Raw genomic sequence first — 13,525 nt, 5'->3', positions numbered from 1 at the left:
CTGTTCGTTGGGAAATTTCAACATTTTGTCTTTTGTTTTTGTTCCGAACAGGAATGAAAATGCTGAAATTTCTCATGGCTCGGAGGTTCCAAAAAAATGCAATCCTGAAACATTGAATCGTTTTGTTTCAATCAGGTAAAACCGTTTCATTGCGAAAAAGTCAAAACATAATTTAAGCCCCAATAAACTATTAAAATTACGATTTTAATCTAGTACAAACTTCTAAATGAAATGAATCAACGTTCTAAAGTCAAAGTGAAATGCCTTTACCTTGTTGAAACAAAAGGGGGGAGTTCAAATGATTCGTTGCCACATTGTTTTCAGCAAAAATGTCATTGAAATCAACATGTTCCTGCAGAAGGTTTTGATTTTATAGATTGGAAGTGACTGTTGTGATTATCTAGTCTCACTACCTACGGAACCCGGGCCATCGGACAGCCCTGAATTCATTCCTGCTTGAACCAGAGTAGAGCGTCAAGAAAAACATCCCCTCTTGATATAAAAACTGCCAGCGATGGAGAATCCACCACAATCCTTGGTAAGTTGTTCCAGTGATTAATTACTGTCACTTAAAAATGTACGCCTTATTTCCAGTCTGAATTTGTCTAGTTTCAACTTCCAGCCACTGGATCACATTAGACCAGCGGTTCTCAAACTGTGAGTTGGGACCCGAAAGTGGGTCACGACCCCATTTGAACAGGGTTGCCAGGGCTAGCTTAGACTTGCTGGGGCTTGGGGCTGAAGCCCGAGCCCCACTACCCAGGTCCGACACCAAAGCCCGAAGGCTGCAGTCCTGGGCGGCAGGACTCGGGTTACAGGCCTCCTGCCTGGAGCCAAAGCCCTTGAGCTTCAGCTTTGGCCCCCCTGCCTGGAGTGGTGGGGCTCGGGCTTTGGTGCCCCCATCCACAGCAGTGAGACTTGGGTGGGCTCAGGCTTTGGTCCCCCCTCCTGAGGTTGTGAAGTAATTTTTGTTGTCTGAAGGGGCTCGTGGTGCAATGAACTTTGAGAACCCCTGCGTTAGACCTTCCTCTGACAGATTAAAGAGCTGTCTGCTAGCAGACATCTCCTCCCCATGGAGAGACTTGACTTGATCACAGTGTTTACCTCTAAACCTTCCCTTGGATGAACCAAATACACTGAGCTTCTTGAGTCTCTCACTATGAGGCAGTTTTCCCAGTTCTCAGAATGTTCCCGTAGCTCTTTTCTGAACCTTCTCCAATTTGTCAATGTCTTTTTTTTGACGTGTGGCGGTCAGAGCAGGACACAGTATCCAGTCATGGGTTCACTAATGCCGTAGACAGGGTAACGCCGTCTCCCTGTCGCGACTTGATATTTTTCTGCTTTCCACATCCCAGGATCGCGTTGCCCTCTTAGCAATGGTGTCACACTGGGAGCTCATGTTCAGTTGGTTTCTACCATGACCCCTAAGTCCTTTTCACTGTCATTGCATTCCCAGATACAGTCCCCCATCCTGTAGCTGTGGCCTACATTCTCTGTTCCTAGATGTCTGACCTTGCATTTGACTGTGTTAAAACTCATGTTCAGATGAGACCATCTTACCCAGAGATCCTGGCTGATCTCTATAACTGTCCCCGTCATTATTTACCACTCCGCCAATTTTTGTGCATCTGCAAATTTTACCATTTTCTTCCAGGTGATTGATAAAGATAGACATTGGAACAAGAACAGGTCCCCACTGGGATGCCACTAAAACACCCCCATTGGATAATGATTCCGACTTACAATTTGGTTTTGAGATCTATCAGTTAGCCAGTTTTTAATCCATTTAACGTGGGCTGCAATGACTTTGCATAGTGCTAATTGTCCTGTCACACTAAGCCAAATGCCTCCCTGACATCTGTGTCAACACCGTATTAGAACAGATGTTATTTAAATGAGCCCACCTCATTCACGGCCCATGATCTTTCTCTTACTCATCCAGTCATTCCATCCTCCTGAAACATCAAGATCTCCCCATCTACCTAAAAGGTGGCTTACGAAGTGGGGGCAGAGAGCTTTCTGCTCAGGTTGGCTTTCTGAATTTAGAGTGTGAGATGGCCCAGGTCAAAGGCACCTGCTGGGCTTGCTGAATGGACCGAGCAGGCTGCATGGGCTGAGGGTACCTCTCCACACCTCCTCGTGGTGGTCAGTGGAGTAGTCACAGTAGAACCCTGCAATGTGGCAGGATCCACCCGTTGATGGCCAGACATGAGTGTGGACTCACCCCCATGCACTGCTGGCCTTGCTCTGTGTGTGCAACCTGGGTGTTGCTGCTGCTGAGACTCCCCTCGGCTCCGTCAGAAGCTGATCAAAGAGGCAAGCTGATAGCAGGAGTCGCGCCGAACTGATCTTGGCTGGGAATTGGTAGGAACGTTGGTGGTTTGGCTGGCAGTCGCCACCTCCTCATTGAGCTGGGGGCTGGGCTCTGCTGGGAATTGCCTCTCCGTGGCTGACCTGGTAGGAGCCACACTGGGCTGCTCTCGGTTGGAAGGTGACTTGGGGGGCTGCTCTCCATGGGGCGCCTCCTCGGCTGAGCCTGAAGGGGGCGTGCTAGGCTGGTCCCGGTTGCGAGTGGCTCCTGCGGATCTCGCTGGGCAATTTGCCGCAGGATCCTTCCCGAGCAGCAATCTCTGCCCATGTGTTTCCAGTTTCCACCTGTGGCCCTTCGTGCAGGCCCTGCCAGCACTCTCTGGCCCGGAAGCATTTCTGCGTAGGCTGCTAGCCCCATTCCTCTGCCACTCTGCCCTGTGGTTCCCTTTTGCAGGGAAACGCTGCAGGTCCCAGACTGGCCCCCGGCCAGGTGGCAGGGCCCAGACTCAGCAGCTCTCACTCTTGTCCTGGCACTGAGGGCTGGGGAGCACGTGGCTGGGGGTGGGGAACCAGACCTCCTGGGATACACGCTTCCAACTGAAACAAGAGGGTGCTGCTGCCCGCGGGAACTGGGGGAGCTGGCCTGGGGCAGCAGTTACCCCAAAGCACGTTCCCCTGTGGGAAGAGCTGCATGCCAGCCCAGATTGCCACACTTTACCCCTCTGTCCCAGATCTCAATGTGCTTCTCAGGTATTTGGTGGATGCAGCTGTGAGTGGCATCAGTATCTGTTTTGCCACCTTGGAAGGGGAAACTGAGGCACCGAGCGGGGCAGGGACTCAGCCCTGGTTGAGGTGCCTCGCTGTGTCTCTCAGGTCCCAGTCCCTGGTATGCTCCTCATGGGTGGCTAGCGTTGCTGCAGTAGGTTGTGTCCCAGTGACAAGCGGGGGAAGGTCAAGGTGCCCGGAGGGCCCTGATCCGGCAGGGGAGTGATCTGGAGGACGGAAGGCAATAGATCCCTGGCTATTTACAGGCCTCCCAGGAACCAGGAGTGGTAACTGTGAGCTGCCCTGCCTGACCTGTCTCACTTTGGACTGTGCAGCCGCTGTATTTGGTGTCTCCTGCAGGGTGCTGTCGTCAGAGCGGGCTTCAGGTCGGATTAGTGCAGGGCGAGATGACCTGCTGGATTGGCTGTTACTAGTCTCCTACCTCTAGAGATGTAGTTCAGTTCCCAGAGCTGGTCTTGGGTTAACATGAGGCAGGGGAGTTTCACCCTCTCGTGGGCACTTTTCCATAGTGCACAATTGTGGGAGACTTACCCACAATTCTGCAGGCTCTGCCCCAGGGAGGCGGCTGACTAGAAGAGCCAGAGTGGGGCTGGGGAATGTAGCAGAGGGGAGCTGCGTTGTCAGATCTGTGTGGACAGCCTGGGACTGGAATAGCGTGTCTTGGGGAGCGGGGCATCAGCAGAGCTGTGGGGAGGAGAGAGCCCAGCAGAGGGGCTGCCGGGCAGGGCTGAGGGGCATGCAGCAGAGCTGGGAGGGAGCCTAGGGCTGGACTAGTGGGGCAGGAGGCTGCAGGCTTGGACTAAGAGGGGGATCAACTCAGCTGTTTGCTTGCAGAGCACCTATTTGTGCTGGGCCGGATCCTGCCCCCAGATGCTGCCGGTGGCTCCCCTGGTCTCCGTTGCATGTGGGGACAGAATTGACCCCGTTGCTAATGCTCTCAGCTCCTCACTTCCACAAGGATCAGATTCCCTGGCTTCCGAAAGTGCACGGCGCCTGCCCGGCTAAAGGCCAGTGGTCCCCCGAGGACGGCACCTGCCGCGGGACTGCTAGGAGGAGGAATCGGTGCCTGGCATTTGATGCAGCGCGCAGCAGCTCCTGGGTCCTGCACCAGGACGCTGGGGCCGAGTCGGGAGCACTGGGAAGGGAAACGATCCCCAGCTTGGAAACCCCACTCCGCACCTGCGCATCCTTGGGACAAACAGCTGGCTACCGCGCTCTTCTGTGGGACTCTTCTCCATGCCTACCTAATATTACTGATGCCACCTTGTGGAGACAGGCAGAATTGGCAAGTGAAACGTCATCTGTCTCCGTGCCCAGAGGTTGCTTTTACCATTTCCTCTAAAGCTGCTTTTTCAAGGGAGTCACCCTAAAACTAAGGGGTGGTAAAGTGGAGCTTTTTGAGGATGTTTTGCCTGAAGGGGAAAAGTCCCTGACCTTAGGATCTTCGCTTACTTGGGGAGTTTCTTTGGGTGTTTCATGAGCCCTTTAAAACGGATTTTAAATTGTGTGTGTGAATTGTGTGAGATTCACTCGGAGCCCAAATCACTTGTACCAGCTTCAAAGCACTGTACAGACATTACTATACGTGCAGGGGAGTTTTCTTGCCTGCATAAGCACAGATCGCCAAGTGTGTGCACCCGCCTGGGAGATTCTGCGTGTGGAGGAGACCGTTATAAACCTGTACGTGTCTACGCTGCTGTGTATACATGGGGGATTACATGTTCCTATGCACAGAGGGTGCTTCTGGTGATAGTCTCAGGTTGTGGAAGTGCTGGCTTCACTCACGCCTCACACCCTCTGCGTGACAGCTGCCCGCTGAGCAAAGCAGGGAATCCCTTTTGGCGTCGAAATCTTGGGCTGCCAGATCGCTAGCTCAGCAGTCGCTGCTGGGGACGGCAAACGCCTTGGTAGGGTGGAACTGGCGCAGGCAGGAGATGAAACGTGAGTCTAGCAGAGACACGGTGGCTCCACGGGACTCCAGACTAACGCCTTTGGCTGCTGGACAGCGGCTGTGGGTTCTTGGACACACAATGATGGTTGCGATGGCTCACGATGACCCAGGAACCCCAAGCACAACGGTGGAGATGCTGCAGCCGCCCGGCTGGTCCGATGTAGGCTGAGCTGCCGTCTTCATGGCTCCTCGCTCCTCTGGCATCGGTCTCTAGGTGACTGGCAGCAGGCGGACACATTACACGCTTTGTGAAGTGGTTGGAGCTGGGGTATTTCACCCTTGCTACTGGGGCCAGAAGAGTCAGGCGCAGAGATGCCAGAAGCCAAGGGGGGGTCAGAGTCGGTGAGACCCACAGTGGTCTGCAGATGCCAGGAGAAAACAGAAGCCAAGGGCACAAGCAGCTGCTGGCAGGGACTCCAGGGCTCAAAGGCTCCAGGAGCCCTCGGCCTGCAGATGTCAGGACCTAGGCACCAACCCTAGGGCTCTGGGACCTGTGGGTGCCCAGGTGTCTCCTACTCTGGGTGTACAGCCCCTGGCACGGTTGGGCTCTCAGTACTACTGCAATGCTCATGTGAATATGGCAGCATGTGCCTGGGACAGTAAGGGGATCTCTTGGCATGGGAGTCTGTCTGCACAGGACGCACCCTGTGACTGCATGGGTGAGCGCCCGCTCAACAGATGGGTGCCATCTGCGCGCCCATACCGTGGAACAGTCAGGGCTAGGGCCCTGTTCGATTAGCCTCGCTGGGTGTAGGCTTGGAAAGGGAGGAAGCCCAGCGGCTAGGAGCTGGCTGGGAAGGACAGCAGCCCAGCTGGGTTGTGGCTGGCGAGCAGAGTTGGGAGGAGTGGAGCTAACTCCTGGAGTGGGGCCTGGACCAATGGGCCAGGCGCTGGGGCCGGGGGCTGGGGTGGTCGGTCCTGGGGCCGGGGGGTGGGGCTGGGGTGGTCCTGGGGCTGGGGCTAGGGTGGTCCTGGGGCCGGGGGCTGGGGTGGTCGGTCCTGGGGCTGGGCGCTGGTGGGCTGAGGGTGGCGACGGTCGGTCCTGGGGCCAGGTGCTGGTCGATTCTGGGACTGGGTGGAGGGGGTGGCAGTTGGTCCTGGGGCCAGGTGCTGGCTGAAGCTGGCGATGGTCGGTCCTGGGGCTGCTGTCCCACAAGAGGAACAGGGAGTGGGCGCAGCGGGGAGTCCCCCGGCAAAGGCTGCCAGAGTCCGCTGGGCGGGGAGGCAGTGGAAGCTGCTGGGGAAAAGGGAGGAAGCCGTAGGGGGCCGTGCGCAGGGAGTGGAGCGTGGCAGACTCCCGCAGGAGGCCCTGAAGCAGGAAGGTGTGGGGCGCCCTGGGAGCCCAGCCCAACTGGGGCCAGAGGGGCTGGTTTGTGGCTCTCCCTTTTTGGAAAACAAAATTGCCTGGAAAGAGATTCTAGGTGCGGCTGTGGGGCTGGGGACCTTTGTGGGCTGGGGACCAGCCAGGGCCATGCTCCCAGCCCGGGGGTCTGCTAGGCATCTTGGCGGCGACTGTTCTGACCCAGCGGCCTCACTTGCCGGCCCTTCCTCTCTCAGGGGACAGGGCTGTGAGCTCTGGGTTTCTGTGCTTCCCTATCCCCGGGAGGGGGCAGGACTGGCTCCTCCCTCAGGGACTGGCTACACTGCAGCGTGAATGCAGCACGCAGAGCCATATCCTGCTCGCTGCAACGGAGCTGGCGTGGATGTCAGGAGCAGCGAAGGTGCGGCAGTCCCGGACGTCAGTGCAGGCTGAATGTGCCCACCTGGCTCCCTGGGTGCTTACTTGGGTCGCTAGCCAGATTGACGTCCATGCTGCTGCGGTCTCACTGCTGGGTCAAAGCTAGCTCAGGGATGTCTACACATGCTGCAGTCGCCCCTCCTACTGCAGTGTAGACGTCTTCCAAAAGGGGGTACTATGGCGTGGGATGGGGGGAATCCTTGATCCCCAGTTGTGCCCATCCAGCCCATACCAGCTTTGGCACATGGCGTGGCTCTGATCTCTGTGGCCCTGCCCACAAGGAAAGGCCCCTGGGCCACTAGATCAGAAACAGACAGCGAGAGGTGACTCGATCCTGGTCCAGGAGTACCTACGTGGGGAGGAGAATGCTGATAGCCCAGGGCTCTTTAACCTAGCAGAGGCAGAACGGGATCCAGGGGTTGGAGGATGAAAGGCCAGACTAGAAATAAGGCCCATGTTTTTCACGGGCGGTGGGGAATTAACCGTTGGACATCCCGTTCCTAGGGAGGTGGGAATCGCTGGGTTGAGCTCTGACCTGTTCTATGCAGAAGGTCGGACTAGTGGTCACAATGGTCTCCCCTGGCCTTAATATCTATAAAGAGGAAGTTCCCAGCAGGTGCAAGGAGGTTACGGCAAAATTGTGCTCTCCGAGATATGCTACAGTTAACCGCCGTGCGTCTTGGAGAGCGGAATTTTGCCCTTAGGCTGTGGGGGCTGGCGTGCCAGCTGATAAACATGGGCCCAGCCCCCCGACCTCCGTGACGCCCCTCTTACACCAGCTGAGGAGCCGTGAAACGAGCTGTGCTCTAGGGGCTGAGTGTTTTGACTCTCCTGGTTCGCAAAAGACGCAGCAATAACTGGACTCGGGCCCTTGCGGGTTTCTTTCAGGCGGAAAAAGAAATCCCCAGTGGGTTGGTTTCTTAACTTAGAAAAAGGCCAAGTTTTGTGTCTCCTGATTTCGAGGGGTGCCTCTGGGGATTGTTAATTGTATTACCGCAGCACCTAGGAGACCTAGTCCAGACCAGGGCCCCAGCGCGCTAGGTGCTGCACAAACATGGGACAAAAAGAGCTCACAAGTGTGAGACAAGATGTGACATATGGATACAGACAGAGGGAGGGAGTCCAAGGAAACAATGAGACAATAGGCTTACCAGTTCTCTAGTCACCCATAGAGCCTTCTAGGGGAGATGAGACCAAATTTCTTAATGTGTGTGGGGGGAAGCCCTTTAAGAAATAGTCAAACCTCTCAGGCTTCCGTAGATCTCCAAATGAGCCTAAGTATCAGCCCCATTTCACAGATGGGTAAACTGAGGCACAGAGGAGGGAAAGTGACTTGCCCCAGGTCACCCAGCAGGGTTAGGAATAGAACCCAGGCATCCTGGTACCTAGCTCTACCCACTAAACCACACTGTTCTCACCTTCTCAATGATAAACAGCAGGCAAGCTGTGGCAGTCGTTTTCTGTGCCTATTAGGGAGCTGGACCTGCCCCCCCGCCCATGCGGGATAAATGCAGCTCTTGCGTCATGCTGGGTGGTTGGGAGAGTGCGGCTGCCTCTGGCTTATCCCCCATTGAAACTATTTTACAGCTGTGAGTGGCACTTCAACCTGCATGTCAAGAGCGGGGGCACCCGAGCTGGCTGAGTCCTGCTATCCTAGCCTGTTAGCTCGCTGCTGACCCTGACCCCGCACCGCCTGTCATAAATCTCCCCTGGTCAGGGCAGCCTGCTCCCATCTCTCCACTGCCGGGAGTGTGTCTGCTCTGGGATCGGAGCTGTGCATGGGGGCCGGGTGCGAATGCTGCTGCTCTGCCTGTACTGTGCGGATTGTACCAAGACACGATGAAGGGGTGGGCAGAGTTTCCCGTTTCCTTATAGCAGGATATGAACACGAGGCCTGATTCGGCTTCTGTTGAAGGCAAAGGAAGTTTGGCCATTGACTTCAATGAGGGCAGGCTTGGGAGAAGGGAGGTGGGGTTTGTACCCCTTGTTTGATTTTGGTTTTTAGAGGAGCGGGGGCTTATTTTACTTCAGAATAGCAGGAAAATCTAATTTTGTCTCCCCTGGCTTTGCTGGAGGTCTCCTCGCGTGACCCAGAGAGATGGTCTGGGGAGCTTTCTCGGCCCTTAACCAAAGAATCAGCACTGCTGATTCTGAACAGAGAAAGTTTTTCTCCCAAGTTTGTCTCCTAACTTTGAGTTATAGGTTTTAGCACAAGCAACACATTTGCTAAGAGTGTGAGTAAAAATCCCTTCCCCACTCAGCAGATCAGATTTCACTCTCAGTCCTACCAGTTCTTCAGTTGTCCATAGACGCTTCTAGGTAACAGAGGATGAGACAAGACCTGGATTCCTAATGTGAAAAGCAAGTGGGGTTGGGGGGAACCCACTTTAAAAATACCTTTTTGTTGTTTTCTAGCCAGTGTAAGGAGGATAACGCACACAAGCCTAATTCTGTTTCAAAGTGCGGCCTGAAACATGACTGAATAAAGAGCCTTCTGATGCCATGCCGCTGGCCTCTGTGGGCCATGTTTGCCGACGTCACTGATGCAGCCATGTGTTTGCTCTCTCTAGCCCACCTGCATCACCCCAGCGATGGGAGAGGGAGCTGGAGTCCATTCTGCCTGGCTACAGCCTCGTGAGCTCCACGCTGCTGGGGTGTGACAGAGAAAAAGAGCTTGTCCGGATTAGACCAGGTGGAAATTTGCAGATCCAGCCATTGGAAATGGCCTTTATTGACTGCAAAAACAACAAGGAGTCCTTGTGGCACTTTAGAGACTAACACATTTATCTGGGCATAAGTTTTTGTGGGCTAGAACCCACTTTACTGACTGGTAAACTGAGCAAATACAACCTGGGCTGGTGGCCAGCCGCTGTGTCGGAGTCACAGCAAAGTGACCGGGGGCATTTGCACTTTGTGATTAAGTTAACCAAGGATCCTTTAACCCTTCACATACCTGCTCCCAGAGCTTTTTAGGGCAGCCTCCTGTCTCCTCCCTCTTCCTAGAGGTAGCTGAGGAGATGGTTTCGGGGAAGCGTTGGCCTAGGAGCTAAATCCCACCTGCTCTCTAGTCCCGTTTTAGCTTTAATCCCCATGAGACAGGTCTCTCCTCTTGAGATTCCCACAGGAGGGGAGTCAGGCAGAGAGACATTGCAGTATGAGAAGGAGGGCTGTGTATTTGTGTTAGGGCAGGGAGAGGTGTGTGATGAATGTAGGTGTGTGTACCTGGGGGGAGGGGGTGTGGGAGAGAATATCTGGTGTGGGAGAGTGGCTGGTGGAATGGTTGTGGAGCACATGGGGGTGGCCGACGTGTTGGGGTTGTGTTGTGTTGTGTGTGGCAGAGAGAATGTATGGTGTGTGTGGGGTGTGTGTGTGTGTGTGTGTGTGTGTGTGTGTGTGTGTGTGTGTGGAAGCTCCTTCACCCTGTCACTCAGGCTTCAGGCTGACAGGAGCTGGCTTTCCAGCACTGCCCGATAGCACTGATTGCTGATTTGAGGAAACAAAATAGCAATTGTAATTATGGGCTTTGATAAGATAAAGGAGGCAGAGGAGGAGAGAGAGCAGGGCGAGAAAGGGGGAGGGAGCGGGAGAGCCAGTGAATTAGCAGCTGTCACTCACTGCAGGGCAGAGGGGAAAGGAGCAGACAGCAAGGGGGTAAACATTTTTGGCCAGGTAATTTCTCTGCCTCCTCATGCAAACCAGCAGCGTTTGGGGCAGCGGGTCATTATCAGAGTCACAGTTCTCTCTCCCATGCATGCTCTTTGTCCCTTACTTGACAGGTGTGAAGAGCCCAGTAGCCTAATCTGTGATGGGCCAAAGGACACACACACAGAGTGAATAGACAGCAGCATGCCCTCACCTGTCTCTTCCTCCCCATCCTCTCTCTGTGGTAGAAAGAGCCCTGCTCGGATGCGCTCATGGCAGGTGAGCTGCCTAGAGTTTTTCAGTGTAACACAGAGGATCGATTTTGCCACCTGGTGTTTTCTTTAAACACCCAGTTCATGGGTTCCCTGCACTGAACATGCCTCCTTTCCTGCAGCCGTCTCCTCCTTCTCCTCCTGCTGGCTGGAATCCTCTCTGCTCCCTCCGATTATCTCGGGGATCTCCATGTTGGGGCCATACCTGACGCTCATATGGACAGCTGCTTAGTTGGGACCCAAGTGTCCGAGAAAAGGCTCCCTGGGTCTTACTCAAGGTTACCACGGAGCAGTGGTTCTCAACCCGCAGCCCGTGGGCCACTTGCAGCCCAATCGGCACGCAGCTGCAGCCCACAGTGGTAAATAAGTTGAGAACCACTGCCACGGAGCCTCTTCTACAGCCAAAGAGAATGAAAGTGAGCTGGGGTTGGTGGGGTGGGGTGGGCATTGAGAACTAGAGAAATAGTTTTGTCCCCCTCCCACTGGAGAAACATTTCCATATAACGGGTGACTCGGGGAAGCTGAGATCAGGGTGCATACAGCAGCCCAGATTCAGAGGGGAAAAGTCTGTTAGATTTACCGAAGAGAATCTATCCAATCCGTGCAGGGTGTGGGTTGGCCAAATCAGGCCACTTGCTGTGTGCTGAGCTCACACCCTTTCCCCTCTTCAAATGGGACTCCCGTCTCTGCCTGCACTGCCCATTGTCATTTCAAAGAGTGTCTGTTCCCTTTCCCACCCTTCTCTGGCTCTGTCCTGGTCTCTGGCTCCCAAGGGTGGCAGGGTGGGTGTGTAGTGCTGGGGTCTCTTTACTAGGAAACATACATGCCCTGGTGGGTCGGCCCAGTGGTGCTGGTGGTTGTTAGGTGCTTGTTTTCAGTGGCTGGAGAGCAGGCTGGTTTGGTCTAGGATCCCAATGGATGTTGTCTATAGGGACCCAATGCAGCTGTGGGTGCTACTGAGGGTCTGAGGATGCAGATTTCCTGCTGGCTTTTCCATCTGATTTGCAACGTTGCAGCTCACCTGGCCTCTCCAACACACGAACACACCCTCAAATTGCCTGCTTTCAGGACTTCCTTGCTTCTGCCTTTGTTTTATTTTGGGTTTTTTCCAGTGATTCTATTTTGCTTCATCTCAGGCACAGCCAGGCACATGGGCCTGCCTGCAGGATCAGGTAGGGAAAATCGTCTTCATCTGGTGTGTGTGTGTGTGTATCTAAACAAGCACGCGGGAAGCTCGAGGGAGGAGAGGTAAGGTTTAAACAGCCCCACCTCTTTTTGCAATAGACAAGGAAAGGTTCTTCTTTAAAAAGATCCCTGGCATCCTCCTTGGCTGGCCTTTAAGCATGCACCCTTGCAGGTTGACTCGTCGTGTTTGAATGGTAGAAGCTGTAATTAACCTCTGAAAGCAAACACTTTAGTTTGACGGCTCTTGGCTGCTTTAACAGGAACTCCAGCATCCTCTGGCCAGTGGTGAGTGTTCACAGTAGGTTAGTTGTAACCAGCACACCATAAAGCAGTTCGAAGCAGCATATCAGTGCAGGCTGGACTATCCAATTAATCCACCCACCTCTCCAGTCTGTTCACTTGACGTTACTGTTCTGGGGCCTTGCTGCTTCCACAGGTCTGTCCGGTCCCGTCCCCAGCACCGCTGCAGCCGAGCCCCTGCTAGTCCTGCATTAGGCATCGTAACTGACATCTGTCCCGCGAGAGTCGGTCTCTCCCCGAGGGGCGAGCTGGGGGGGGGGGGGTGGAGTGTTTTGCTTTGGGTGACTTGAGATTTTTTTTTCTTTTTTTTTGAAATGCCCATCCTGCTCTGCATTAGGTCAGGTTTAACCCCCTCCTGTTCTACTGGAAACTGAAAGGTAGGCAGGTCAGAGGTCATTGCAAGAAAAAGTGCCCAGCGCTTCCCTTTGCCAGCCCGCACCAGGCTGTATGTGAAGGTGAGTCCACACACACACTCTCTCTCTCTCTCTCTCTGCATGCTCTGGCCGTTTGTGTCACTGCTGCGCTGGCCTTATCAGCAGGCAGCGGGGATAGAATTACCCCAGAGCACAAGGTGTGCCGCTCTCTGAATTCTCCCAGCACTGGGATCCCTCTCGACCCCCCTCTCTGTTTGTTGTGTTTGGGCTTGAGATAGCAGCAGAGGGTAAATAACATGTCGGGGGAGGCGGCCAGGGGGTCTCCAGGGGCTTCCTTTGCTGCTGCTGGCTCCTCACGTGCACCCCCCCATCCCAAGACTGGCACCGCTTGTCGTTTGGGGTTGCTGGGCATCGGTGCCGCCTGTGTGTATTTGTGTGTGTTGGGGGAGTGTGGCAAAGAATGTTCCATTAGGCGTGAAGGCCACGGGGCCTGCAGCTTATTTATTTGTTGACAGTTTTCTGCCCCCAAAACTCTTGTTCTCCACTGTAATCCTTTTAATGTCTCACACTTAGAACGGCAGCCTCCCACCGTCTGCCCCAATCCACAAAGACACAGAGCAGCCAGAGCTGGGTGTGCTATCTGCAGGCTGGCCCCTTAGAACAACTGCTAGGGGAATGGACCAAGCACTGCAGCGGGCACAGGCCCATGGCAGGGGCTGGGCTGTTGCTACAGAACAGTGTAACTACAAACCCTGCAGGCCGCAGGTTGGTGGGGATGATGCAGATCTCCGTGTCTGTGCATGCATTCATAGACACGCTCAGTGTATGTATCTCTGGCCAAGCTGATAGGCCATCATTGAGGAAACCAGCCCTCTTCAGGAAAGCACTTAAGCAGGTACTTAACTTTAAGCAGGTACTTTAAGTGCTTTGCTGGACAAGAGCCTTGGTTGGTAGCGCTGCCGAATGG

At 54.5% G+C, this 13,525-nt stretch overlaps 1 long non-coding RNA gene across 1 annotated transcript; it reads left to right on the top strand.

The window, feature by feature from the left end:
- The first annotated feature begins 291 nt into the window (after positions 1-291).
- On the top strand, positions 292-12,433 carry LOC311524407. Its single transcript, XR_014712548.1, has 3 exons — positions 292-538; positions 10,562-10,706; positions 11,836-12,433. It is a non-coding gene; the product is annotated as an uncharacterized lncRNA (long non-coding RNA).
- Positions 12,434-13,525: the final 1,092 nt, after the last annotated feature.

The sequence above is a fragment of the Lepidochelys olivacea genome, assembly GCF_965140295.1.
Source record: "Lepidochelys olivacea isolate rLepOli2 genome assembly, chromosome: 7".
NCBI lineage: Eukaryota > Metazoa > Chordata > Testudines > Cheloniidae > Lepidochelys > Lepidochelys olivacea.
Note: the sequence above shows the minus strand (reverse complement) of the source record. Positions and strands in the feature narration are given on the sequence as shown.